Source organism: Delphinus delphis, chromosome 1 (genome assembly GCF_949987515.2).
Source record: "Delphinus delphis chromosome 1, mDelDel1.2, whole genome shotgun sequence".
Lineage (NCBI taxonomy): Eukaryota > Metazoa > Chordata > Mammalia > Artiodactyla > Delphinidae > Delphinus > Delphinus delphis.
The window spans coordinates 1,541,179-1,566,343 of NC_082683.1; positions in this window are offsets into that span (position 1 = coordinate 1,541,179).

The window sequence follows — 25,165 nt, forward strand, 5'->3', positions numbered from 1 at the left end:
ACAGTGGGATAACCTCCAGGGCAGGTGTGCCCGGTAACACTTCCTCTCGCTGGGCCCTTCCTGGGGAAGGCAACCTTGTTTGCAGACAGGACGCCCTGGAGAGCACCTGTCGCTCTCCACGGTCACTGGGCGATGGGGCGGGCACGGGGCTGCTGCCCAAGCCGCCTACACGCAGGCAATTAAAAGGATATCATCCTCATCAATTACAGCGGCCCGTGCTTCCGAGAAGGCCTCCTCCCCAGCTGTGTGCCCACCAGTTAGCCGTGTGTGGTTAGCTAATTTGTGGGCGTTCAGGAGTTGTGCAAATATTAACCGTTTGAGCCTTTTAGGGCCCCTCGAACCTGCCTGTATCATTGGGCTCTCACCTGGCCTGCTCAGGGCCAGCACGGTGCTGCGTGTTTAATCAACACCACCGAGGCCACCTTTGTACACTGGGGGGTTGGCACTGGCTCGGAAGTGGTCCCGGCTGCAGGGCTGGGCCGACTCCATGGGCGCTGGTGCTGGTGGGCACAGGAGTGAGTCTCACGTGCTGTCCATGCAGGGCTGGCTTCTGGTGCCGTACTAACCTCTCAGCCTGGGTGGCCGGGAATGCCAGGATCCCAGAGGGAGGAGGGATGCCCTAGTTCCGTGTCCCTGGCAGGCACACGCAGCTGGTGACCCCATTGCCTGTGAGCCTGGCGGCCCCTCCCCCTGCACTCACAGCGTAAGGACAGCCCTGCTCTGGGACGGGATCTAGTGGTGATAACCAGGGCACTGCTTCTAGGTCCTGCTGGCGCAGGCAGGGGATGTCGGTATACACTGTGGGGCTGGGGACTGGCTGGCATCCACGAGCCGATGGCTCCTGTCCTGGGGTGAGCGTGGTCTCCCCCAGATTCATGTCTACCCAGAAACTCCGGATGTGACCTTATTTGATTTGGAGATCAGGGCTCTGAAGATTTAACTAGTTAGGATGAGGTCGTGTTGGCTTGGGGACCCCTAACCCACGTGAGAGGCTGTGTGACAAGATGCAGGGTCGCAGTGATGCGGCCACAGCCCAGGAGCGCCCCGGCTTGCAGGCGGCCTCCCAAAGCTGGAGAAAGCCAAGGAAGGGGCCTCCCCTTGGGCCTCCGGAGGCAGTGCAGCCCTGCCCACACCTTGACTGGGGGATCCTGTCTTTCAGGGCTGAGAGAGAATCCATTTCTGTTGTTTTCGGTCACTAGGTTCGCAGCACTTTGTCACGGCAGCTCCAGGAAACGATTACAGCTCCAAACAGATGCCTTCAGTAGCTTCCCTTCCTAGCTCACACGTTCTTGTGATTTTTGAAATCTACCCAATCGTATATCTGTTTCGCTGCAAAAGAGGAACGAATGATTCCACGGGCCGTCAAGCAGGAACATTGCTGGGTCTGTCCTGTGAGTCACTGCCCCCCTGGCCTGCCGCCCCATGCGCCAGGGTTGCCCCAGGCTGTGGGACAGTAGTGATCAGCAGAGAATCTGCTACCAGCCAGGCTGGGCTCAAATCCCTGCCCCATTGCTTTCCACCTGGGGCAGTGCCCCTGGAGGTTCGTGGGGGCTGGCCTTGTCAGCAGGCGGAGGGTGTGAGCTTGTCTTCGGGGAAGAAACAGGTCTTGCAGGGAGAGAGTGGGGAGAAAGCACGGGAGCCTCGGCTTGGGGGTCATCTGCAGGGTGGGGGGGGCAGGTGAGCGGCAGAGGGCAAGTCTGGGCTCTCTGGGTCCCTGGCTTCCTGCTGGGCCCACAGCACCCAACCTGGGAGAGCCAGCACAGGCAGCTCCTGCGTGGCCCACCTGAGAGGGTTCCCTGCCCAGAGAGCCCGGGCTTCTGTTCCCTCCTAAGAGCTCAGGCATGCACACCCGCGAGCCCCAGGGACTCCCCCAAATCTCAGTAAACGCTCCTCGTTGTCTGGGGCAGCGACCGAGGCTGGCTTTGCTTTCACTCCAACCAGTCCTGCATCTTCACTTTGCCTAAGCGGAGCCTTCGTAGATAGATCTATTTTGGGTAACCTCTGAGCTGAAACATACTTGTGGGATGAGACAAGCCTCTGGGTCATGCATTCGATGCCATCTTCAAAGGCGAACTCAGAATGGAAACCGGATCCACGACCCTGGGCAGGGTGGGCGGAAGGGGCAGGTCCAGTGCCATCGGAGGCCCTTAGTGAGGAGGCGGGGGATGGATTCAAGCAACTGCGTGGCTGGAATTCCGGCACGTGGAAACGCGGAGCGTCCAGAAGTGTCATCCAGGGTTAGAGACTTGCCCAGAAAATCTCGGGCAGCCGTGGAGACAGCGAGTTCGGCTGGCCCTCACCCGCTCCTCAGAGCTGCCGGCCGCCTGCCTCCACCAAGGTCAAACCTGCGTGGGTGGGAGGTGGGTGGCAGGACAGGTGGGTGCGGGGCCGACCTTCCTTGACCTGGTAGCTTGGAAATGTGGGGAACCAGCGTCTGAGTGGGGGCTGTTCATAGCCTTGAGCTGCAGACACCTACCAGGAGGAAGAGCTTCTGTCCCCACCCCCTCCAGCTCCCAGGACCCGCCTACTCCCCCCTCAGCCCCTGCCCCGTAGCAGGAATGTCTTCCCCATCCAGAGTCAAAAGTAGCTGAGAAGTGGGGGTGAGATGGCAGCCTTGTCAACCCCATGTGGAGATCATGGCCCTGGGGAAGCTTGTTTTGGGCCTGAGTGTCCAAGGGGACAGACAGCCTGTGCCCATCAGGGGATGGGGGATGGTGAGGGGGAGGGCAGAGACCCTGGCTCAGATGAGACGGGGTTTTCATCCGAGCTCCTAGGCTGCAAGGCCGGGTCCAAGAAGCTGGGGTGATGTGAACAAGAAGAAAGGAGATGGGGTTGGAAGTGGGGAGGCATGGAGGTGGGGGGCAGACCCTGACCGAGGGCAGGGGGAACAAAAGTGGCCTTTCTTCATCTCTCGGCCACTCTCCCTCTGGCCTCTCCTTTCTCTGCCCAGGCCTCTCCCAACTCTGTGCTTCTTGGTCTCCTGGCTCTGCTTCCCCGGCCCAAACATCTCCTCTCCACCCTCCACGTCTGTGTCTCTACCCATTCCCTCCCTCTTTCCCTCCCTCTCACTCCACCTTTCCCTCACCTCTCTCTCTCCTTTCAGCCATGAGACTCAGAGGTTTGGCCTGATGGTGTCTGAGCTGGGTGACTGGGGACCATGACCAAGTGGCCATGGTCAACCAGCGATGCTGCAGCTGTGGCAGGTCAGGTGGGATAGAGCACGAGCTTCTGAGGGGCAGATGTGAGGGACTCTTGTGTTTACCATTTCTTGACGTGAGAATCCTTGCACCCAAACTCACAGCTGGATTCCACTCTGCTGTGGTCCTCTGGCTACCCTGGCCCTTCCCGGTGGTGCTCAGTGCCCAGACCTATTGGGAAGATCTCCTTCACCATCCAGTTTCCCCTCGGGCCTCAGTTAATGCCTCGGGCCTCACAGCTTTGTGCCTGTGCCTCAGAAAGTGAACTGTGGACCAGAGAAAGACTTTTGTGAACAGTAAAAGCAAATAGATAATTCAGACCAACCCTCCCACTGAAGACAGACCAAACCAGCTTGAATCAGAGTCCAGAAAGCAATGGAGAATTAGAGGAACATAATGCAGGCGACAGTCAAGGGGCGCTTAGTGTTTAGGGCTGCCTCTCCCCTCGCAGCATCTCGCTGGGACACTGAGAGTCTGCAAATCGTCTCATTGCCTGAAGTTGGACTGAGGTGGTCCTGGGTTAGAGTGGCTCCTTCTGCTTGTCAGAAACAAACATGTGTCCTCTGGTGAGGAAGACATTAATAACATAATTCTAAGCCTCAGATTATTTTTAGTTATTTAAAAAATATAATGATTGGCACTTGACAAAAAATAACTAGATATATGAGGAGATAAGACAATGTAAATGAAAACCAAGAAAACAATAGGAAATATAGACAGACTTGCAGGAGCTCCAAATATTGGATTATCAGACACAAACATTAAATGAGTTAGAATTTTATCAGAAAGCTAAAAACTATAAAAAAGAACCAAATGAAAATCAAGAACCTAAAAATATAATAATAAACATTAAGTCAATGGATACATTGGACAACAAATTAGACACAGATGGAGAGAGAATTAAAGAATTGGAAGACCGATAGGAGAAAAAACGATCTGCAGCAGCAAGAAAGAAAACTATGGAAAATACAGATGAGAATGTAAGACTCATAGGGAATAAAGCGAACAATGCTACAGACTTCTAATTGGATCCAAGGGGAAGGAGAGAGAGAGAGAGAACAGAGAGAAGCAATATTTGCCTAGATAATGGATGAAAAATTTCTAAAATTGACAAAATACATCCAAAGACAGATTCAAGAAGTCCTACAAAGCCCAAACAGGTCCATGAAGGTTCAGGTTACAGATGTGAGGAGGGCTATGAAAAGATGGTGGAGGAATCACCGTGGTGAAGAACCATCGCCCATCCAACTTCACTGGGAAGATATTGCAACAATAATGAACCAATATGTCTGTCTATCTAGAATTATACAGACAGCAAAAGTGTATTTCAAGAAAGAAAGCAAATAAAGAAATTTCTAGACAAACAAAATCTGAGAACTTGTCACCAGCGGAGGCTCACTAAAGGAAACAGTGAAATGTTCAAAAAAAGCACTGCAAACTGTAAACATATGGTTTAATCTATATGAAAATTGACTGTATAAACAAAAATTAACAATGTCTGGGGTTTTACATATGTATATGGTTAGGATGCATAATATAAAAACATGTAAATTGGGGAGAATAAAATGGAATTAAGCTATTCTAATGTCTTTGCATTGTCCTTTGACCTTGACTTCAAGGATGGATGCTATAATCTCTAGAGTAACTGCTAAGTGAATAGAAATATATGCATAAATAATGACATAATGGGGGATGAGTTAATTTTAAAAGTTGAAAGAATCAAAAAAAATCAAGAAAGGAGAAGAAAAGGAGCATAGATCATTCAGGGCAGATAAAAAGTAAATGAAAAGATATATTTAACCACAAATATATCATTACTTTCATTAAATGCAAATAAAGTGCTCTAATTAAAAAACAAAACCTGTCATGCTCAATAAAAACAACATCCAAATACATTTTGTTTATAAAAATCTACATAAGAAGAATCCAAGTATAAATTATTTATAAAAGCTACAATCTAAATATAAGGATAAAAGCAGGTTGACATAAAAAGTTTTAAAAAAATGTGCTAGGAAGGACTTACATTAGAAAACTGGAGCAGTTGCACTGAGACCAGATAAAGTAGACTTCAAGGCAAAGAGCATTACCAGAGAGAAAGGTGGACATTTTATGCTGATAAGATGTTCAATTCACTGTGAAGATGTATGGATTCTAAATGCAAAGCCACCTGATAACATATTCTCAAATAAATAGAAATAATAATAAATAAAGCAAGAATTGATAGAATTAAAAGAAGAAAATGACAGATTCAGAGTGGATCCTGACACAAATCTCTCAGCAACAAATTGAACAAGTAGACAAAATGTCATGAAGGATATAGAAGATTTAAATAACATGATCAGCAGCTTACCCTCATGGACATGGATACGCCATGCACCTCCAAATGCTAATATATATATATATATATATATATAAAATAAAAGTTTTAAAACATTTCAGAGGCTCAGAATCATGTGGAATTAAACTAGAAATAAAAAACAAACAGATAACAATAATAAAAACCTTGAAATTTTGGGAATTAAGAAAGATATTCTAAAATAACTCGCAAGTCAAAGAAAACAATCCCTTTGGAAATAAAAATGTTTAATGACAACCAAAAATATGTTACACCATAATGTGTGGTATGAAGCCAAAGTATTTTTTGAAGGTAAATTTATACCATTAAGTGCATTAAAAAAGAAGAAAAAAAAAGGAAATCAATTATATAAACGGTCATCTCAAGAAGTAATAAAAAAAAAACTCCAAAAAAAGTAAGAAGAAGAAAATGATAAAGAGAAGATATTGATGAAATAGAAATTGAAGGTAAGAAAATAAAATGCAAAATAGATTCTTTGCAAGACTAATAAAATTAATAAGCCTAAGAGAGAGAGAGAGAACAAAAAAGTGCAAATAGCCAATGTTAGGAAGGAATAAGGGGAAAATCACTACAGATTTGGAAAATATTTTTAAAAGATTTTATGCTAATCCATTAGAACATGTGACTGAAATAAAGTTCTTAAAATATAAAAGTTAAAACCATCATAAGAAGAAACTGAAAATCTAAACAATTGTATAACTGTTAAAGAAATTGTCTCTGTAATGAAAACCCTTCCCCCAAAGAAAACTCTAGGTACAAATTAACTTGCCTGTTTAATTCTATCAGCATTTAAGAAATTATGCCAGTCTTATACAGACTCTTGTATTGAAAGAGTCACTTTCAACTGAAAGTGAAAAAAGGTCACTCTCCTCAACTAGGTTTACAAACCCAGCATAATCTTGATACCAAAGAGGGACAAAGACATCACAAGAAATGTCACACAGAGTGATTGTTCATCACTTCTGCATTTGGATTCAAAGATCCTAAACAAATATTAATCAACTCAGAATCATCCGTATATAAAGATAACATAACTTTGGATAAACTACAAGCTCCTAATGTATAGCACAGGGAACTGCACTCGGTTTATCCTGTGATAAACCATGATGGAAAAAAACATAAAAAAGAACATATATGTATCTAAGCCACTTTGCTGTCAGCAGAGATTGGCGCAACATTGTAAATTAACCAACTTCCGTAAAAGAAAGAAAAAAGTGATATAATTTGGCTAGGTTAGATTGTTTTCTAGGAACAAAAAATTGGGTTAAAATTCATAAAATTAATCAATGTAATTAAGCACATAAATGGAATAGGGTGAAAAATCGCATGATAATCTCAATAAATTAAGAAAAGCATATGAGAAAGTTCAATATCCATTCACAATTTAAAAAAATTAACAAACTAGGATTGAAGGCAGCCTCCTTAACCTGACAAAGTAAATATGCAACGCCGACAACAAATGTCACACACGACGGTGAATTGTTGAAAGTTCTCCAAGACTGGGAACAAGACAAGAATGCTTGCTGCTACAGGTTCTGTTAAATTCTAGACTAGTGATTCTAGCTAGTGCAATAATGCAAGAAAAAGTAATAAAAGTTATAACTATTAGAAAGGAAGATATACTGTTGTCAAAATTTATAGGTGATATGATTATGTAAATAAACTTTGAGTCTATAGATTCATTATGAATGTTAATAAGTAAGTTTAGCAAACATTTCTATATATTTTAGCAACCAAGAGAAAATAAAAAATTTTTGAAGTTACCATTTATAATAGTACCAAAAATATCAAATGCTGTGTCGAATCTAGTGAAAGATATGCAAACTTTATCACAGGAAACTATAAAACATCAGAAAAATTCAGGAAAGCATGAATTAATTAAGGGGTATATCATATTCATAGATTGGAAAACTCAGGTGAAGAAGTCTACTGCTACAGATCGATCTGCAGAATCAATGCAACCACGATAAAAATCCCATCCATTTCTCTGTGGAAACTTACAGCCTAATGTTTAAATTTATATGGAAATCAGTGAATTTGGAAGAGCCAAATCACTTGTGAAGAACAAAGAGGAAGTTCTGGCCCCACAGATAAAGCAGGTCTTACAAAGCTTCAGCACTTAAGCAATGTGAGATAGTTACAAGGACAAAGAGACAATTGTCAGAGTAGAGATACAGAGCCACCCATATAGGGACACCATCCATATATGGTATATGGCACAGTCCTAGGGCCCTGGGCCCCGGTCAGGAGAGAGGCCCTGCTCTGTCGGCACTGCATGGGGCAGGGCAGAACCCGTGTCCCCAGGACCTCATCTGATGGGCAGCAGAGTGGGGGATGGGACTGGACATAGCACTGCTTCCTCATGTTGACCCCTGGGCAACCTCCTGGGCTGGAGCCCAGTGGAGGGAATCTGTCCTTCCCCAGAATGCCCACAAGCAACAGCGTCTTCATCCCATGGTGGGGGGATCTGCTGAGTTAGAAGACACATGACTGCTGTTGGCTGGAAGCATTGCAATAAACAGGTATGTCTCCAATGACAAGGATGTGTGTGGCACCCCCGGGGTTGTGTCCTGGCCTGGGCGGGTGGACGAACAGTCCACTCCTCCCCAGGAGCTCAGGGCATCCAGGTGAAGTAGCCAGGCCAGCCTGCACACGGCCTCCTGGGCCACCTTCTGCTCTATTCAAGGTGTGACTGTCACCATCCCAGCCAAGCGCGGTTACCACGGGGATCGCCGGGGCAGGGGAAGGATGCTGTCCGGGGGACTGAAGTGGATGGGGGCAGGCAGTGGTGGTTAGAGATTCCTGAAAGGCCAGATCGTCATGGCAGGATCCCCAGGTTAGCAAGAAGGGCCCATATGTGCTGATTTCTTGCACCCAGCCAAGGGGCAGGGCTGAAGCACTGACCAGTTGGTTGACAGGGAAAATAAATTATAGAAGAAATTGACTGTAGAAATCTCAAGGCAGCCTGTGGTCACTGCACTTTCTCTTTCTGCTTTAACTAGAGATAAGAAGAGATGCCAGTAAAGAGGAGATGCAAATGTCAGTTAGTGAGAAGTTCCAAAAAAGTCAGAGGAGGTGGGACAGCTTTATTCCCTTGCTAGGAGGAGCAAAAGATGGAGGGAAGACCCCGTGGGACCCCCATGCACGTTTGCTGTGTGCTCCGCCTGTCAGCGGAGCCCTGGGATCCCCGTCCCGGTTGGGACGCACAGGGCAGGTGAGACCAGCCACCCAAGGACACCAAGCTGGATGGGCCCCGGAAGACGCAAAGGGAGAGATGGACATCGTACCTGGGTGTTTTCATTCTTCTGGATTTTTCTCTAAGTTACAATTTATTAGATATCATTAAGCCAAAACATATTTAGTTAACCAAAGTGTTCAGTTAAGAACATGGAGGAAAGTGATAAAAATTTAAAACTACAGCTGTTAAGGAGGGGATCATGCCTTCCTTGATCCAGCCTTAGGGGAGCTGGTATGATTCCCCCAGGCCGGCCCGGGCGGCCGGAGCTCACACAGGGCATTGCCGCGGCCTCACCTGGTAACCGCGTCTTTGGCCCGTCACCTGTGACGGAGACAGCCTCATCAGCACGTGGCAGAGGCTTGCTCATGGGCGGGATTCTCCCCACTCTAGGGAAGCTTTCAGAGGGAGACAGGGCAGGCCAGTATCGCCGCCAGCCCTTGGATGGACCCTGGCCTGCCCTCCCCCGGGGCACCCGGGGAGTGGGGAGGGAGGGATATCTGCCTTCTGGAGTTGTTGCAGGTGACGGGGCTGGTCCGTTGCTAAGCCTTTGACAGTTGGGCCAAATAAACATTGCCTCCCCAACCCAGCGAGGACCTCGAAAGGACCCTCGGCACGTGGGCTGAGCAGGCTTGTGTCCCAGGCTGTCCTTTCCTCGTGGAATTCTCCTCTGCAGCAGGTGCTAGCGTTGGCAATGGACTTGCGGCTGCCCGTGAGGCCTCCAGGGTCTGAGCACAGCTGCGGAACGTTCGGACATCAGCACCTTCACCCTCGGCTCTCTGTGACAGACTCAGGTGGGGGGAAGGGCAGGATGGGCCGGGAAACCCTGGGAGCTGGGCCACTAGGGTCGCCTGCCACCTGTCTCATGGGGGCCTGGGGATCACCCACCTGCGAGCCCTCCTCGGGGCATAAATGAAGGTGTAAATGAGGTTCCCAGAGAGATCTGACTTCTCCTAACCCCTTTCCAAACATAAGCCCCATTTGACGTCAGATAGCATGAAACAGGCCTCAGCGGCACACGCCTAACCCCACCTGTGGGAGTGTTCCCGCGGGGGGCTGTCCCCTCTCGTGGGGCTTTGGCCTCTGGTTTGGGCCCTGAGTGTCCTGGGAATGTTTTCCCTCCTGGTCCCTGCTTCTCAGCAAGACCCCCGCTCCAGGGCTGGGGTGCCGGTGCCCACCTCTGCTAAGCGTTTCTCTAAGAATCTCAAATTGCCGGCAAGGAGTCTGAGCTGGGAAGGCCGGGCTTGCAGCCTTGGTGTGTGCACGTGTGGTCATGACCGCCAAGTAACTGTGCTGGCCGAGAAATGGAAGCCCTCAATCCAGGGATGACGACTGGCATTTTAGAGACAAGATACTAGCGCGACCGGCAAACGAGCAGCCGGGCTCTGGCTCCCTCTGTGTCTCACCAGACATCTGCGTGGGCACGTTTCTTCCACGGGCTCAAGGGCCTGACAGACCCGTGGGCGGCTGTGTGGTGCTGGAGGCCTGGCTGGGTTATAACCCTCGGAGTCCCCGCAACTCTGTTTTGGAGGACAGAGCCCGCCTCTTCGGCGAGCTCCTGTGTTACGGGCTGAACTGTGTCCCTGCCCCTCACGATTTATAAGTTGAAGCCCTAACCCTCAGGACCTCTGAACGTGACTGTACTTGGAGATGGGGTCTTTACAGAGGGGATTAAGGTAAAATGAGGCCTTATGGGTGGGTCCTAATTCAAGGACAGGTGTCCTAATAGGAAGAGGAAATCAGGACACAGACATGTACAAAGATGAACAAGTGAGGACACGGGGAGAAGATGGCCATCTACACGCCAGGGAGAGAAGCCTGGGGAAGAACCAGCCCTGTCCACACCTGGATCTCGGATTCCAGCCTCCAGTACTGGGAGAGGATAAGTGTCTTTGTTGAAGTTCCCTATCTGTGGTGCTTTGTTGGGGCAGCTGAGTGGCCTGCCAGGGCTGGACCGACAGGAAGGCTGGGGTGTCTCCTGCCCACTCCTCCAGCACAGCTGCTGTGAGGACGCTGGAGAGAAAGAGGGGCAATAATGCTATGTGGATGGGAGAGCAGACATCTGGGGGTCACTCCCGCCACACAAATATTTGCTCAGTGCTTTCTGGAGGCGAGTAGCGTGGACGCAGCTCCGGGCACGCAGGGCCCACAGGCTATTAGCGGAATTAATAGTCACTTAGAGAAACTAACAAGAACATATGTGACAGTTTGGCTTGTTGCTCAGCAAATACTCACCCCTCCTCTTCGGCTGTGCAGGGTGGCCCCCACTGTGAACTTTGTGCCCCGTGACTTCTCCAGATGGAGGTGTGACCTGAGCAGAGGCCTCCCGCCCACCTGCTGGGCACACTCCCTGCTGAGAGCGGGCCCGGGGCTCACAGGTCCTGCGCTCCAGGCCCCAGCAGGCACACAGCACAGCCTCCCGGCCACAGCCCTGGGCAGAGCTGCCCAGGGGGCCCAGCGTCCCTCAGCCAGACCGCACCGGCCTGCTGACCGCGGGTGTGATGACCGGCACCTGCGGCTGGGAGACGCTGCTTTGGGGAACTTTGTTACGTGGCGTGACTGTGGTGGTTGCTGACCAAACACCATACGTAGGTGGTTTTTACTTTGGTTCGGAAAGGGGCAATGTGGGAGGGAATCTGCCCGCGGTCTATCAGATCCCGATAGATTTGATAGATTCCTGGTTTATGGGATGAGCACGCGCATGTTCACCAAACTGTAGAATATTAGGGAAAAAGGGAAGCGCCCTGCCTCTAGGCTAGAGGTTGGCAGGTGACAGCCGATAGACGTAATCTGGCCTGCCGTCTGTTCTGGAACGGACCATGATCTCAGAGAGGTTTTGACATTTTTAAAAGGCTGAAAAGAATGAAGAATAACATTTCATGACACATGAACTTCATAGGAAATTCAAGCTTGTGTCCATTAAGTTTCACTGGAACACAGCCCTGCCGACTTGTCCGGTGTTTCCCGTGGCTGCTTTCACTACCCAGCAGCAGAGGCGAGTCCTTCAGGCCCACAAAGCCTAAACTATCACTTCCTGGCCCTTTCTGGGAAAACTGTCTGACTCTGAAGAAGGGGAAGTCTTAGGGCAAAACGCAAAAAGTGTCACCTTACCTAGTGGGGAGAGCGGCTGCATCGCGACCCCGGAGCAAAGTGAAAACGGGCCTGAGGGCGTCTTCCACAAATGTGCCCGGGCAGCCAGTGCCTGGGGCTGCCGTGTGCTTTGCCCTGTGAAAGCACGCCTGCTCCAGTCCCAGGAGGTGGGCGGAAGCTTGATGCCCCGTGATTGCTTCTGTTATCTTGATGTGAGGGTCCAAACCTTCTTACTTCCCCACCATGTTCCTTCCTTCTTTCTGTGTCCTCCGTTACCCTCTGCCCCCTGAATACCTTCCACGTGTGGTGGTCTGTGCTGGACCTGAAGAGGCAACACTGAGTAAGGCAGTTGTCCACTCACTCACCCATCCATCCATCCATCCATCCATCCATCCATCCATCCATCCATTTACTCATTCATCCATTCATCTATTCATTCACCCATCCATCCACTCACTCACCCACCCATCTGCCCATCCACCCACCCGTTCACCCATCCATCCATCCACCCATCTACCCATCCAACCACCTAACCATCCATTCACCCATTCAGTCATCTATCCATCTTCCCATCCATCCATCCATCCATCCGCCCAACCATTTATCCACCCACACATTCATCCATCCATCCATCCATCCTTCCACACCTTCATTCAACGACTATTGCCCAAGTGGTCATTTATCAAGCACCATGTCGGCTCAGGGATATGATGGTGAACAGGCAGATAAGTCTGTGCCTTAGTGGAGCTCCCGTCTTACAGGAACAAAAATAACCTAACGTATCATTACAAATTATGATGTAGGAACTAGAGGAAAGGAGCAGACATTCTGGGGATGCAATGGGAGGAGGCCTTTCCGAGGAGGGGGTATCAGGCCAAGACTTGCAGTTGAGGAGCAAAAGGACGCTTGAAGGATGAGAGGTCTGAGGTTGGACTAAACTGGCCCTGGGAGCTTGGAGGGCATCAAAGCAAGGGAGGAGCCCTGGAGGGGGCCTGCAGCACAGACAGATCACCCCAGTGACTGTGCTCAGAGCCCCCACTGTGGGACAGAACCAGCGCTTTGGGGAATGGAGGGTGGAGGGGGTCTGTCCCTAGGGGGACTTGGTTGACCCCCTGTAATGGATTGAACAGTGTCTCCCAAATTCGTGTCCACCAGCACCTGCGAAGGCGGGCTTATCTGGAAATAAGATCTTTGCAGATGTGGTCAAGTTAAGATGAGGTCGTTAGGGTGGACCCTGATCAAATGACGGCTGTCCTTAGGAGAAGAGGGAGATTCGGACCCACGGGGGAGACACATACAGTGGATGGATGGCCACGCGGGGACAGAGGGATCTTCCCCAGAGGCTTTGGAGGGAGCATGGCCCTGGCCCCCAGAACTGTGAGAGAATAAACGTTTAGTTTGTAGTAATTTGTTATGGCAGCCCCAAGACACAAACGCACTCCTCCTCCCACCAGGACCAGCCTATCTACACTCTTACCTTCCAATTTTCTAAGGAAATCTGTCCCTCAGGGCCAGGGACCCCCCCCCAAACCATCCCCCACCTTGAACCTGCCCCTCACCTCATGGCCCAGCCTGGACCTGACCAGCCAGTGGGGTCAGATGAAGAATCTCCTTGGAAAAGAAGCTCACCCGCTTAGGAGCTGAGACTTGGGTAGCATTCAGTTCCCACTCAAGGGGAAATGATTTATAAGACATCTGGAGGCCAAAGAGGTCGCCTGGAAAGCAGGCACGAGACAAAATAAGTTATCCGAAAATTCTAAGTGGCTGCCTGTGATGGTTAGGATGCCCTGCGGTCTTTCCCAGCCTGGGAACTTCCTGGCCAGACCCCACCCGGTCCCAAGCAGACACCTGATGTTCTGGGTGGGTGTCTGGCTTGTGGTCCCGACCCTCAGGGCCCAGAGCGCTGTGGGCCCCCTCATGGCCACGGCGTGAGAAGAACCAGGGTTATGGATGGTGCAGGTCCCCCAAGCCCCCCTGGGTGGTCAGGGAAGCCTGGAGCCTGGGAGGGTCACGGTCGCATCTCTGTGGGGCAGCAGGTGACTGCTGGGCTGGCCTTGGCCGAGCCGTCAGGCAGTGAATGCCCAGGAGGAGCCAGCCCCTCCCTCCCGACACACTTGCTGAGCGGTCACTCGGCGACCAGCCGTGCAGCCGAGTGTCCGGAAGGCACAGGGCCCTGGGGTCCCGCTGCCGGCTGTGACCGCCTCAGGGCTCAGGAGCCGCTGCCTCGCTGTGGGGGTCCCTCCTGCCCGTCCTCGTGTGAACTGAGCAAGAGCACACCTGTGCTCAGTACAAGACTTAGTGCAGCTGTAGAGCCCCGGGGTGTCCGGGCCACTTTCGGGTTTAGGAATAAAGTTCGGATGAGTGCGGGCCGTTCAGCGTGGGCTGCCCTGACGGGGCTGCACCCCTGGAACCTGGGCGGTTCCACACCAAAAGGGGGTGACCCAGGGTGGACGGGAGCATCTGTGCAGCCCAGGGTGGGCCCCGACGGGGCTCGGATGCGCTGCAGGGTCCTGGCCGGAGCCCGTGACGCGGAGCCGCCTGGAGTTTGTGCCGCTACCGTTTGGAGGGCAGCGCGCTCGACCCCAGGGCAGAACTAATTTAATACGTCATTCAAGTCACACTCGATGTTCCGAAATGGACGCCGACTTGGAAAGCACTCCCCCAGACCCTCCTGTGCCGGGGAAAGCGCCAATTTGGAAAAGAGGCTTTTCTTTGCCCTTGAGTGAGTCCCTTTCTCGGATCGTGGGGAGATGGCCCGCCAGCCCTTATCTTTGAACGCCATGTACTTAACGCTTATTAAAATCAATACCGTCCATTAGCCAGCCGCGTTTCCATTTTTAATCATCTATTGATATACGGCGTGTGCTTTTATAGGGCTAAACAAATTTCCGCTCTCCGTGCCCCTTTGCAGCCCGGGGGCAGGCGGGTGCGCGCAGCCGCGGGACATAAATGTTTATTTACTGCCTGCTTCCTGATTGAGAACATGCCTGGTCCACAGGCCTCAGATGGCTTTTACACGGGAGACTGACGGCCACTTCCTGTTTTCCAGACACAGCACACCGTTTTTAAGGAGCGTGATGAATGTGGGGTATTGTGGGCGCGATCGCCGGGCCATGGCCAACCTGACCGGCAGGCTTTCCTATTGATTTAGCCCTTCACTGCTTTCTGGGGGGCGGGGGAGCTCGTCACAGCTGGGCTGGGCTCCCCGCTCTCTCCTGGCTTCGGCAGATTCCTGTCCCATGGGCTTTTGTCTGGGGAAGGGAGGGAAGACCAGGGGACCTCAGGGAAGGTGTCCATACCCGGGGATCCTTCCAGAATAAGGGGCGAAGCGGTTGCTGCCTCTGTCCAGCACGTCCCTATGCGCTGGAGGCCCAGCGGCAGCAGGGACCCGGGGGACGTTGCCCCCGCCCTCCTCTCTGCACACCTGCCGTGCACAGCAGCCTCGGCCCTCGCCCTGGCCCCATCACTGAGCTCTTTAGAGCCCCTTATTCACCAGCATCTTCAGAACCAGCACGGCGCTAGGTGCAGGGGGGTTGGCGAGCTACAAACCCTGCTCTGGCCCCTTGTCGTCGTGGTGTGGACACGGCCCGCAGAGTCCACATGATGGGATCCACGTTTGGTGGCTGCCCAGTGTCCCTGGCCGCATGGCGGGGGCTCTGGGCACCCGGAGGCCACGACCATCCAGGCCTGGGTGGCCAGTCTGGACTGTTGTCAGTGCCCGGGGGTCTCCGGTTCTGGAACCGGAAGGACCAGGGACTCCCCATCCACCCGTGCCCTCTTCACCCAGCTCCTTCAGCTGTCGTCTGGCTCGTCTGGAAACTTCTTGGCAGGAATTAACCTCGGCTACAAGTGGCCTTGCCTCCAGCTGCCCCTCAGGGAAGTGACATTCCCCACTTGTGAACGGAGGCTTCATCCGGGCGGTGTCCACGGGGGCCTGGGCTCGGGGCAGAGGGCTCAGAAGACACACTGAAGCGGGTGGCACTCGCTTGCTGGAGGCTGGAGCTCAGCCTTTGGAATTAGCTACTCCTCCTGCAGCCGTCCCCGGGCCGTGGAGCTGGGGGACCCTGCAGGCTGGCAGGGCCCCCGTGCCCGAGGCTGGCTGGCGGGGCAGGGCTGCAGGGCCCTCGGCTCAAGTCATAGAGCTGGGGGCACCCACAGGCCTCGGGCCCAATGGCTTCCGGCTGTGTTCCGATCCCCCCCCCGGGATTTGGGGGGCTCCAAGTCCTCCTGGGGTAGGTACAGGGTGGCCAAGTTTTGCTTCTACAGAATCTGCTTCAGTTCTGCCTTCATTTAGTTTTTACGCTATTTGGTGGTTTGTGGGCAAACAGAATCCCACTGCTAAAAGAAGTTGAAAGTCACTTTCCTGCTTATTCTCACTCCCGGGGAAGCTGGGCTTCAGAGAGGAGGCCCGGGCTCACCTGGGATCACACAGCCGGGGGAACGGCTATGGCAGACTGACGTCTGGGGTCTGTCCCGACTCTTGCCCCCCTCACCCCGCTGGGGGCTTCAGGGAGGGGTGGAGTCCGGGCGCAGAGGCCCTCTCCTGGCACACAGGGTGGGCAGAGAGACCCGCGGGTGCTCGCCCGCCACCCAGGGCACGACACGATGCCCACAGCCCCGGCAGTGGGTTGGCCGAGGATCTGTGACGGTGGCTTCGTAAAATGCCTTCTAATGAACGTGACACGCGGCAGAGGAGAGGGCAGGCTGCAGGCGGGGCCACACGGCAGGGCGATGTGCATGTTAAAATGGGCAACGGAGACATAACAAATCCCCAGTATTGGGCAAAGCTGTCGTTAAATCCCTTAATGATAGCGGTCGTTTCTCTGGGGCACCACACAGGTCTTTGTAAACCCATTTGGCGTGGCGGGAGGGGGCAGACGGGTCTGGAAAGGGTCTTTCCCGGAGGCTGAGACCCCAGAGCCACCAGCACTGGCAGCTTTGTCTGAGCCACGAACCCTGGAGGGAGAACTGCAGCCGCGGGGCCAGTCTGCCTGCCTGACGCTGCTTCGCGTTGCAGTTTCTGTCACTTGCAATTGAGCGTCCTAACGAACACTCTCTGAGTCTCAGTTTCCCATCTCTCGGGGGGAAAGGCTCTTCCCTCCGGCCTTCCCGAGCAGAGACAGCACCAGTGGGCAAGCCCAGCTGAGCCTCAGGCCTTCCTGGGTGTGAAACTCCTGCCCTGCTGGACTTGACCTCTCCGAGGCCAGGGCTGGGGTCACGCAAGCTCCCCCCAAAAGCAGCCCCCAAAGTCCCTGCATCCCTGGGATGTCCCCAGCCCTGGTGGGCCAAGGTTTTGAGTGCCGGTCTGGGGGGTGGTCCCTGGCCTCCTTGGAAGCTAGCCTGGACCCCAGCTTCGGGCTGAATCCTGGTTACCCGCCTCCCAGCTGTGTGACCTTGAGTGGCTCCCTAGTGGGCTCTGTGTTCTGTGTCCAGGGTCCAAGTGAGTATGAAGGTCCCCAAGCAGTGCTCAATGCCCGATGTCCCCTCAGGGGCCCGGGACCAGGCTCGGGGTGCAGTGGTGGTGGGCGGGGAAGCGTGACCCCGGAGCCCGCCACACCACGCCCAATCTCCAGGGCTCCTGGGACTCCCTCTCCTTCCCTTTCCTCTCCCCCCAAAATGCTGACCTGCTTTCTCACCAAAACATGTGTGACACCACGCCCCGTATGCACGCACACACGGATGCACACGGGCACACATCCTCTGTGAGGCCATGCCCCCCACTCTTCCCGGATCCACCGCCTCTGAAGCTGTGCTCTCCACCACCCAGCACCAGTGCTCTCCAGTGGTTTTTGGTTTTGGGGGGAGGCGGCTAAGGGCTGAGAGGTGGGAGGGTCCCGGGCCAGCCTGGACCACGAGTATCCGCGTATCTGTCACTCCCACCACACACAGGTGACTGAACTTGACCTTGGAGGACAGTGGCCACCTGCTGTGAGCCTGGGCAGGTGCCACCTCTGGCTGCCCTCCTTCTCCATGGGGGGGTGTGTGTTGGGCTGTCTGGCTGCCAGAAGTCTTCTCCTTCCCTGAGCAGCCCAGCAGTGAGGCCTTGGGGCTGGCAGAGAAGCGTCTGCCCCCCAGGTCATGGGGGGCACATCTTCTTGTCCCTCGGTGCCTGGAAACCAAGGCTCCTGTGAGGCCCCCAGCCTTGGCACAGTGCTCACGCGCGGCCCGATGGGAGGGGTCGTGACCTGTGGCTTGTGCCGTCGGGGGCGCCCACCTGGCCGTGTGGGGTTGGAATCCTGGGTTCCCGGGCCTCCCATCCCCACTGGGTGCAGACGTCCAGGTGAGCCCGGGATACTTTGCTGCGTGTGACCTCACAGACGGTCCAGGACATGGAGTCCTCCTGATGGGCAGCCGGAAAGGCCCCCGGACGGGGGGCCAGGGAAGGATCTCTCATGGGCCCCGGCGCCCCTGAGGACGGGACCCCCAGCCCCACCAGAGGCCAAGGCTGAGCTGGCGGGAGGGGAGCGGCAGGCAGCGTGACATGGGCCGACGGGACCCAGGGGTGGAGAATTTAACAGTCTGTGACCCGCCATCCACTCTCGGCTGGGTGTTAATGGCCAAATGGTTTGCAAGTAAATTACCAGAAAGAATTTTTCCTGAGAAGTAGAGGTTTGCCGGGAGGTGTGAGGGAACTGGACAAATGACAACAGTTTCTCCCCACCTGCCACCCCTCCCGCCAGGCCTGCTCCTGGGACTTGGGAGGGGAAGGGTTGGTCCCCCCTCGGACCCCACCCCAGGAGCTGCTCCCTCCGAGGAGGGACTGGAGCGAGGGGCAGGACGGCCCAGAGCCTTCCAAAGTCCTCCCTCAGGGGTGCTGGGCAGAACCGACCCTCCGGGCTTCCCTCAAGGTGGTCCAGGCACAGGCAGGGTGTGGGGACCGCTGGACTGCCAGCCTTGCCCCAGCATATGCTCTGACTGCATCTTAGGAATTGTGTGAAGGAGCATGTCTGTACTCACCCTCTGCACCTGCTAGAAGATTTGGGGCTGCTGGGCTCCAGACATGGCCCAAGGGCCTCAGGAAAGCCCAGGGATGCTGTGTGAAGGGGCCAGCTCCCCCAGGGCCCCCAGGACCCCCTGTTCTTGGCAGTGGTCTACACTGTAGACCCTACAAGCTTTGTCCCTGGCCAAAGCGGAGGATGCGCCGGCCCCGGGCTCTCAGCAGTGATGGCCCCACATGGAGGCTCCTGGACGGCACGGGGCCTGACGCAAACTTGGCACAGTGAGTATCTGCTGACTGAGTTCCTGGCACCGTGACCCTGGGGACGGCTGGTGGTTGGATCACATGAGGTACTCCAGGGAGTGTGAACCAGCCCTGGAACGGGCTGCCACTGTGGCAGGGAGGCCCTCCTGGTCGTCCAACCTGCTCCCTCCATTCCCACCTCTCCAGGTCACCAGTGTTCGTATTTCCTGCCTGGGCTCAGCAGTGAGTTCTAACTCCACGGCCTGCACTCTGTCCTTGGAGCTAGAGACCCGGTGAGAAGGCTGGGACCCATTGCCAGCCCAAACTTGGAGAGGGCAGGACAAGGGGGCCACAGAGGGAGCCCTGGCTGGGCTCTGCGGACACGCTTCCTGGGTACCGGGCCCCTCTCGGCAGTTCTGAGCCTCCTTGAGCCTTGCAGCTCCAGTCTGAGAAATGGGATGGGCCCCCCTCCGGGTTTCGTGAGCAGCAAAGGAAATCTGATGAGAGCGCTTCACTGGGCGTTATACAAGGTCAAGTGTGAGCGTAGCGCCAGGGGTGGACCCCCGAGGGGCTGCCCCCAAAGCCCAGGTCCCAGAGACCACACTGTCGTTCTCTAGGGCTGGGCCCCTCCTGGGGAGACGCGCACCCTCCCCGGGCCTGGGTGGGCAGCATGGCCGCTGCGCTTAGGGGACACGGCGCTGTGGCCGATGGGGTACCTGGGGCTCACCAGGCGATGCCCGGCCCCTTGGCTGGGGACGGGGCCCTCTGTGTGCCCAGGAGAGAGGCCTGGGACCCTGTAGGAGAAGGCACGCGGCTGACAGACCCCGAGAGCCCTGAGGCCGCTCTGCACAGGCTTGCCCCAGACCCTGTGCCCTCCGCGGAGGCCTCTCCTGCGTCTTTAAGACGCTAATGGGCCCTCTTAAAAAAAAATGACAGTTTGCCTGCACACTAACAGGTTCTCGTCTGACATCAGCAGGGAATCAAAGATATTTTATTATTTGGAAACTCCATATAGGGAAGGCAGCCTTGAAAGTCTGTCATTGCTCCAAAACCCACACCTCCCCCGGGAGTTAATTATTTTCTTAAAATGCAACTTGTACTGTTAGTTTAAAACATTCCAACTGTGTTCACACTCTTTAAATCTTCAGTAAACCTTAGAGTTTAAATCACTTGCAGATAAGAGTAATTCTATTAGGGAGAGAGGGGACGGACGCTCAGAGGACGCGAAATCAAATGGAATAGAAAGGCCGTTGACTGTGGCCTGCACGGCCGCCTCCCGCCCTCACCCCTCCGGTCGGGCTGGCCATGGACTGTAGCCCCCCAGGGCCCAGCTGCCCAGTACCCTGGCCAGGGCTGCCCACCTTCTTCCTCAGAGGGTGGACATGGGCCCTTGTGGCTGGGCCAAGGTCAACTTCCTGGTGACTGAGGCAGGGCCACTTCTGGGGTGACCTGGGACACTTGCTTTGGTGGGGAGGAACCCCTAGGTCTCTGGGCTGCGGGGCGCCTGGGGCCTGTGTGGGACCAGCCAACTGCAGTGGGCAGCCTGGAGGGTCTGTTCTGATTCCCTGTCGTCACCCACCAGCACCCTCTGGTCGGAGGAAGCCCCAGGGCCAAGGGGGGCCGTTTGGATTATCACTCGGGGGCTGGTTCTCCTTCCAAAGGGCCTGTTTTATCTCAGACAGACTGCAAAAAACCCAGAAGCCGGCCTGCCCACAAGCCCACAGGCGTGACGGCCTTGTCCTCTGCTCTGGGGGCCTCCAGAGTTTGGAGGGGTTTCAGGGACCCCCAGGCTCTTGCTGCCGCTCCATCCTCCCAGGCCAGACCCCGCCTCCCGCTCAGGGGCTGCCCGTCGCCCTGTGCTGCCCACCAGCCTGGAGCGTGCTGAAGGGCTGGCTGGTACTTGCTGCCCAGACTAAGTCACCAACCCCTCCTCTCCTCCCGCTATCCTTTCCTCTCCGCCAGGCCCTGCCCCACGTGGATTCGGGGCCCTGTCCCTCCCTGTCCCAGCACTGGCCATATGGGACTCTTACTGCTGGGCCACCGGTCACCTCCCCACTGGACTGAGGCCCTACCCCCCAGGCAGGGTCAAGCCGGGTTGTCCTCAGGTCCCCAGGCCCTGCACAAGCCAGGCCCCGAGCTGGGCCAGGAGGGCACCCGGGAGCTGGAGGGGACCGTGGGCTGAGGAGTGAGGACAGGTGTCGTCCATGCGCTCCCAAGTCCCCCTGGGCTGGGTCGACAGGTCCACACTTGCCCCAGGGGTGATTGCAGCCACCTGTCAGGGCCCTGCCTCCCCCGCGGCAGAGCACCCCAGCTGGCGTCTGAGCACGCCCACCGACCCCTGCGAAGCCTTCGGAGTCACTGGGCAGCAGTGGGGAGGGTGGGGGTCCAGGGCAGCCAACTCTGGGCTCCTTGCGGGTAGGGGCAGGTGTCAGGGTCTTCCCAACTCCCTGGACCCTGCATGGCAGCCCCGGCTGGACCCCCTGCCTGGGAGAGCGCTGGGGGTGCAGCAGCAGCCCTGAGACGCCCCTGACTAGTCCTCATGGGTGGGGGGCTCTTCCGCACAGCATCTCCCCTCCCCACTCTTTGCTCCGGAGGACAAGGAAGAGAAGGCGGGATAGCCCAGGGCTGGACCCTGAGTGACCAATAGGCCCTGAGAGGGGAGGGGCTGGCCCTTCAGGAGGAGGTGCCCCCGCCCAGTTGCACACTTGGCGGAGCTGGTGACGTGGAGGACAGCCAGGGGAGGCGGGGCCAGGGGACCTCAGCGTGAGTGCATCACGAGGGTGTGAAGTGTCTGAGTGGGAGTGTGTGTGTGTGTGCGTGTGCGTGTGTGTGTGTGTGTGCGTGAGTGCGCGTGCATGTGTGTGTGTGCGTGTGCATGTGTGTGTGCGTACATGTGTGGGTGTGTGTGCATGTGTGGGGAGCCCAGCAGTGTCTGCTCCTGCCTGTGTCCCACCCCCACTGGGGTGTCGGGGTGTCCATCCAAGCCAGGGAGAGGAGAGACGGGGCCGTGCCCAGAAGACAGTGGCCTCCCCTGTCCTCACCAGGACTCTGCTGGGCCCGGGGTCTGGCTGCCCGGCCCTCCTCACCCCAGACACCGCAAACCATGCCGGGACGCCTGGATTCTCAGACCGTCTGCTCCTTGGCCGCCCAGCTCTGCTCTGCCCGGGGCTACCCCGTGTTTTGCTTGTTAACGCTTTGCACCCCATTTCCAGCAGCTTTGCAGCTACTTCAGGGCAGAGGTGTGTTGGTGCCCAGCTGTCTTGGGTCCCTCTCTCGGACACTCATGGGCGCCCCCTGCCCTCTGGCTGGGGAGGATGCTCCTGCTGTCTCCTTCCCATCCTGGCGTGACCAGCTGGACCTCTCCCGGCAGAAGGAAGGGCAGCAGGGCCGAATTCTTACAAACTGTGGACAGCGTGTTCCATGGATGGACGCTGTGCTCTGGACACACGGCTGCCCAGCATTCCTGGCCGTCGGCGGGCAGCAGAGATGTCCACCCACTGGGCTCGGCCTCCTGGACTCTGAGGTCAGGCTTATGCCGGGCGTCTGCGGACACCACTCCCCTCCTTCCTGGGGACGCCTTCTGTCTCAAGGGGGCCGTCGGGTGGGCCAGAAGCACAGCCCCCACATCCCCCTCTGTGTCCTTGGGCCACCTGGCCTCAGAGCTGGGGGCTGGACCAAACTTGGGCTGAACCTGGGGTGCTGGATCCATGTTCTAAGATTCCCCAGAACCTCGATGGAAGGTGGGGTCATGCTGGCTGGGGAGGGCCACCCCCTCTACGCCCCTGCAGGACCTTTTCCTGGCCCCTCAGGGCAGGAGGCACCTCCGCTGAAGGAAACCCCACCTCGGCCCCACGTGTCCTTCCAGGGTGGACCCAGCTGCTTGGCAAGCCCTGTGCAGCCCTCGGACCTCAACTTCGGAGAAACCCTTGGTCTGCTCTCACTCTTACCAAATAGCGTTTTGATGAGTTAAGTGTGAGAGAATTAAAAACAACCCGATTAAATTTCCTTTATAAATACACAGGGGTTTGGAAATCAAGGGGAAAAGTGGCTTTGGGCTAATAAAATGCTGTGTGCATTTTCCCCGCAAGTGTTGGGGAAGGCGACTGACAACTCCTCAGACTCGTCCGGACGGCCCAGGCCCAGAGGCCAAGGCGAGCTCCAGCCCCGCTCCCTGGCCTGGGAGGCAGCGCAGAGGCTGGGGCTGGTGGGCGGAGGCCCCCGGATCTCCCCTCACCCGCACGACACCTGTGGGCACTGCTCCTCTCTTGACCACCTCATCCGAGGGCAGCAGCCACGGTAAGGGGCACACGGGAGAGTAAACCAAGGCAGGGCGAGGGGCGCACAGAGGGGGCCCTTGGGCTCTGGGCGCCCGGCGCAGGGGGTGGAGTCTGGGGCAGTGGAACACTTGAGGTCATTGGAAAGGGAAACAGAGCCATTAGCAGCTCCAAAAATAACCCAGCCAGAGTGAGGTTCCCAGGGGGCTCCTCCAAGCAGTGGAGTTGGGATAAGGGCGCACCTCTACTGGAGTGCCCTGGGGGCGGGCCAGACCCCAGCCACTGTCCCTCAGCCTGCCTGGGCTCCATCTGTGAAATGGACCCACACAAGAGCTAGTGGAGGGTGAGCTCATTCATTCACTTATTTACCCCCATCGTAAATGGTTTGGGGCAATGTCAGCATGTACAGGCTGTGTACTGTCACATGTCAGGCACTGTCCTGTGTTCTTTTCTAACAGCTTAAGGGGGGTCTTTATTGAGGTATAGTTGACATACAGGAAGCCGCACTATTTAAAACAGGTGACTGTAAGTTTTGACATAGGTGTACGCCTGTGAAACCATCGCCACAATAAGGACTGACCACACCCATCACCCTAAGGTCCCCCTGTGCCCCACTGTCGCCTCCCCTCCTCGCCAGCCCACCCCTGGCCCCGGGCAAGCGCTGGTCTGCCTCCTACCGCTCCAGCCTGGTTTGTGTTTCCTCGAGTTTTGTTCAAATGGAATCGCTCAGGATGGACTGTCCTTGACTCACGGGATCCCTTTGAGGTTCATCCTGTTGTCAGGTGTCAGCTGTTCAATTCCTCTAATGTTGCTGCTGGTGTGAGTTATAGCCAGCGATGAATTCGTTCAGCCTTGGTGTGTCCCAAAAGGCCTTTGTTTCGCTTTTGCATTGGAAAGCTGTTCTCACTGGGTGTGGGATTCTGAGCTCACGGGATTTTTCCTTCCAGGACTTTCCCCACTGCCTTCCTCACAGGGCCTCTGCTGTCCTCTTATGTGCGTGTTTCTGGGTTTCTGTAGGCGACGCACCTTTTCCAAACGTCTCTTCCTTTGCTGCTTTTCAAAGGCCCCGGGTCCCCTGGTTTGAGCCACTTGATCATGAACATCTTCTCTTTATATGTGTTCAGTGGTCGAACTTCACAACCACCCTTTCAAGTGAAAAGTAAGTGGGTAATCAGAGGTGAAGGGCCTCTAGGTACCTGTTCCAGGCGGGCAGGCGACGCAGACACAACCTGGGCCACGTCCACCTGGTTCCAGCATCTGAGTCCCAGCTGGTGCCAGGCCCGGCCTCAGTGTGTGGGTCCACGGGGCCTCCGGGGTCATCCCACTTTGGGGCAGCAAGGCCCCTGGGCCAGTGTTCCCGTGGCCTCGTTGCTGGGGTCCTCCAGCAGCTGTGCGGCCAGTCCGTGCAGACGCTTTTTAGTTTCTACCATGAGGTTTTCTTCCGTCCAGAGTCCTTTCCTCGCTGCCGTCTGCTCGGGCTGAGCTGGGCGGCAGCTACTGGTGCAGCCGCCATGATGGCTGCATCTGGAGAATCAGGGCGAGCCTGGCGCCCAGCACCGGCCCACGTGGCCACTGCGGACTACCTTCCTCTGCTCCTTCCCGGCCTCCTTTGGGCCGACGGGCTGGAGAGACGAGGGCAGAGCGTCGGGCCCTCTCCCTGCAGGACACCTTGGGGCCCACACAGGGGGACCGCGGTGAACAGACCCCGAAGAGAGAGGCCGCAGAGTCGGGAGGCTGCCAGCACACGGGTGAAGTCATGAACTCCCTCCCCAGGGGCTTCGGGAGGCCAGCCCCATCTGGGGGATACACGGGGTCCTGGCCCTGAGGGGTGGT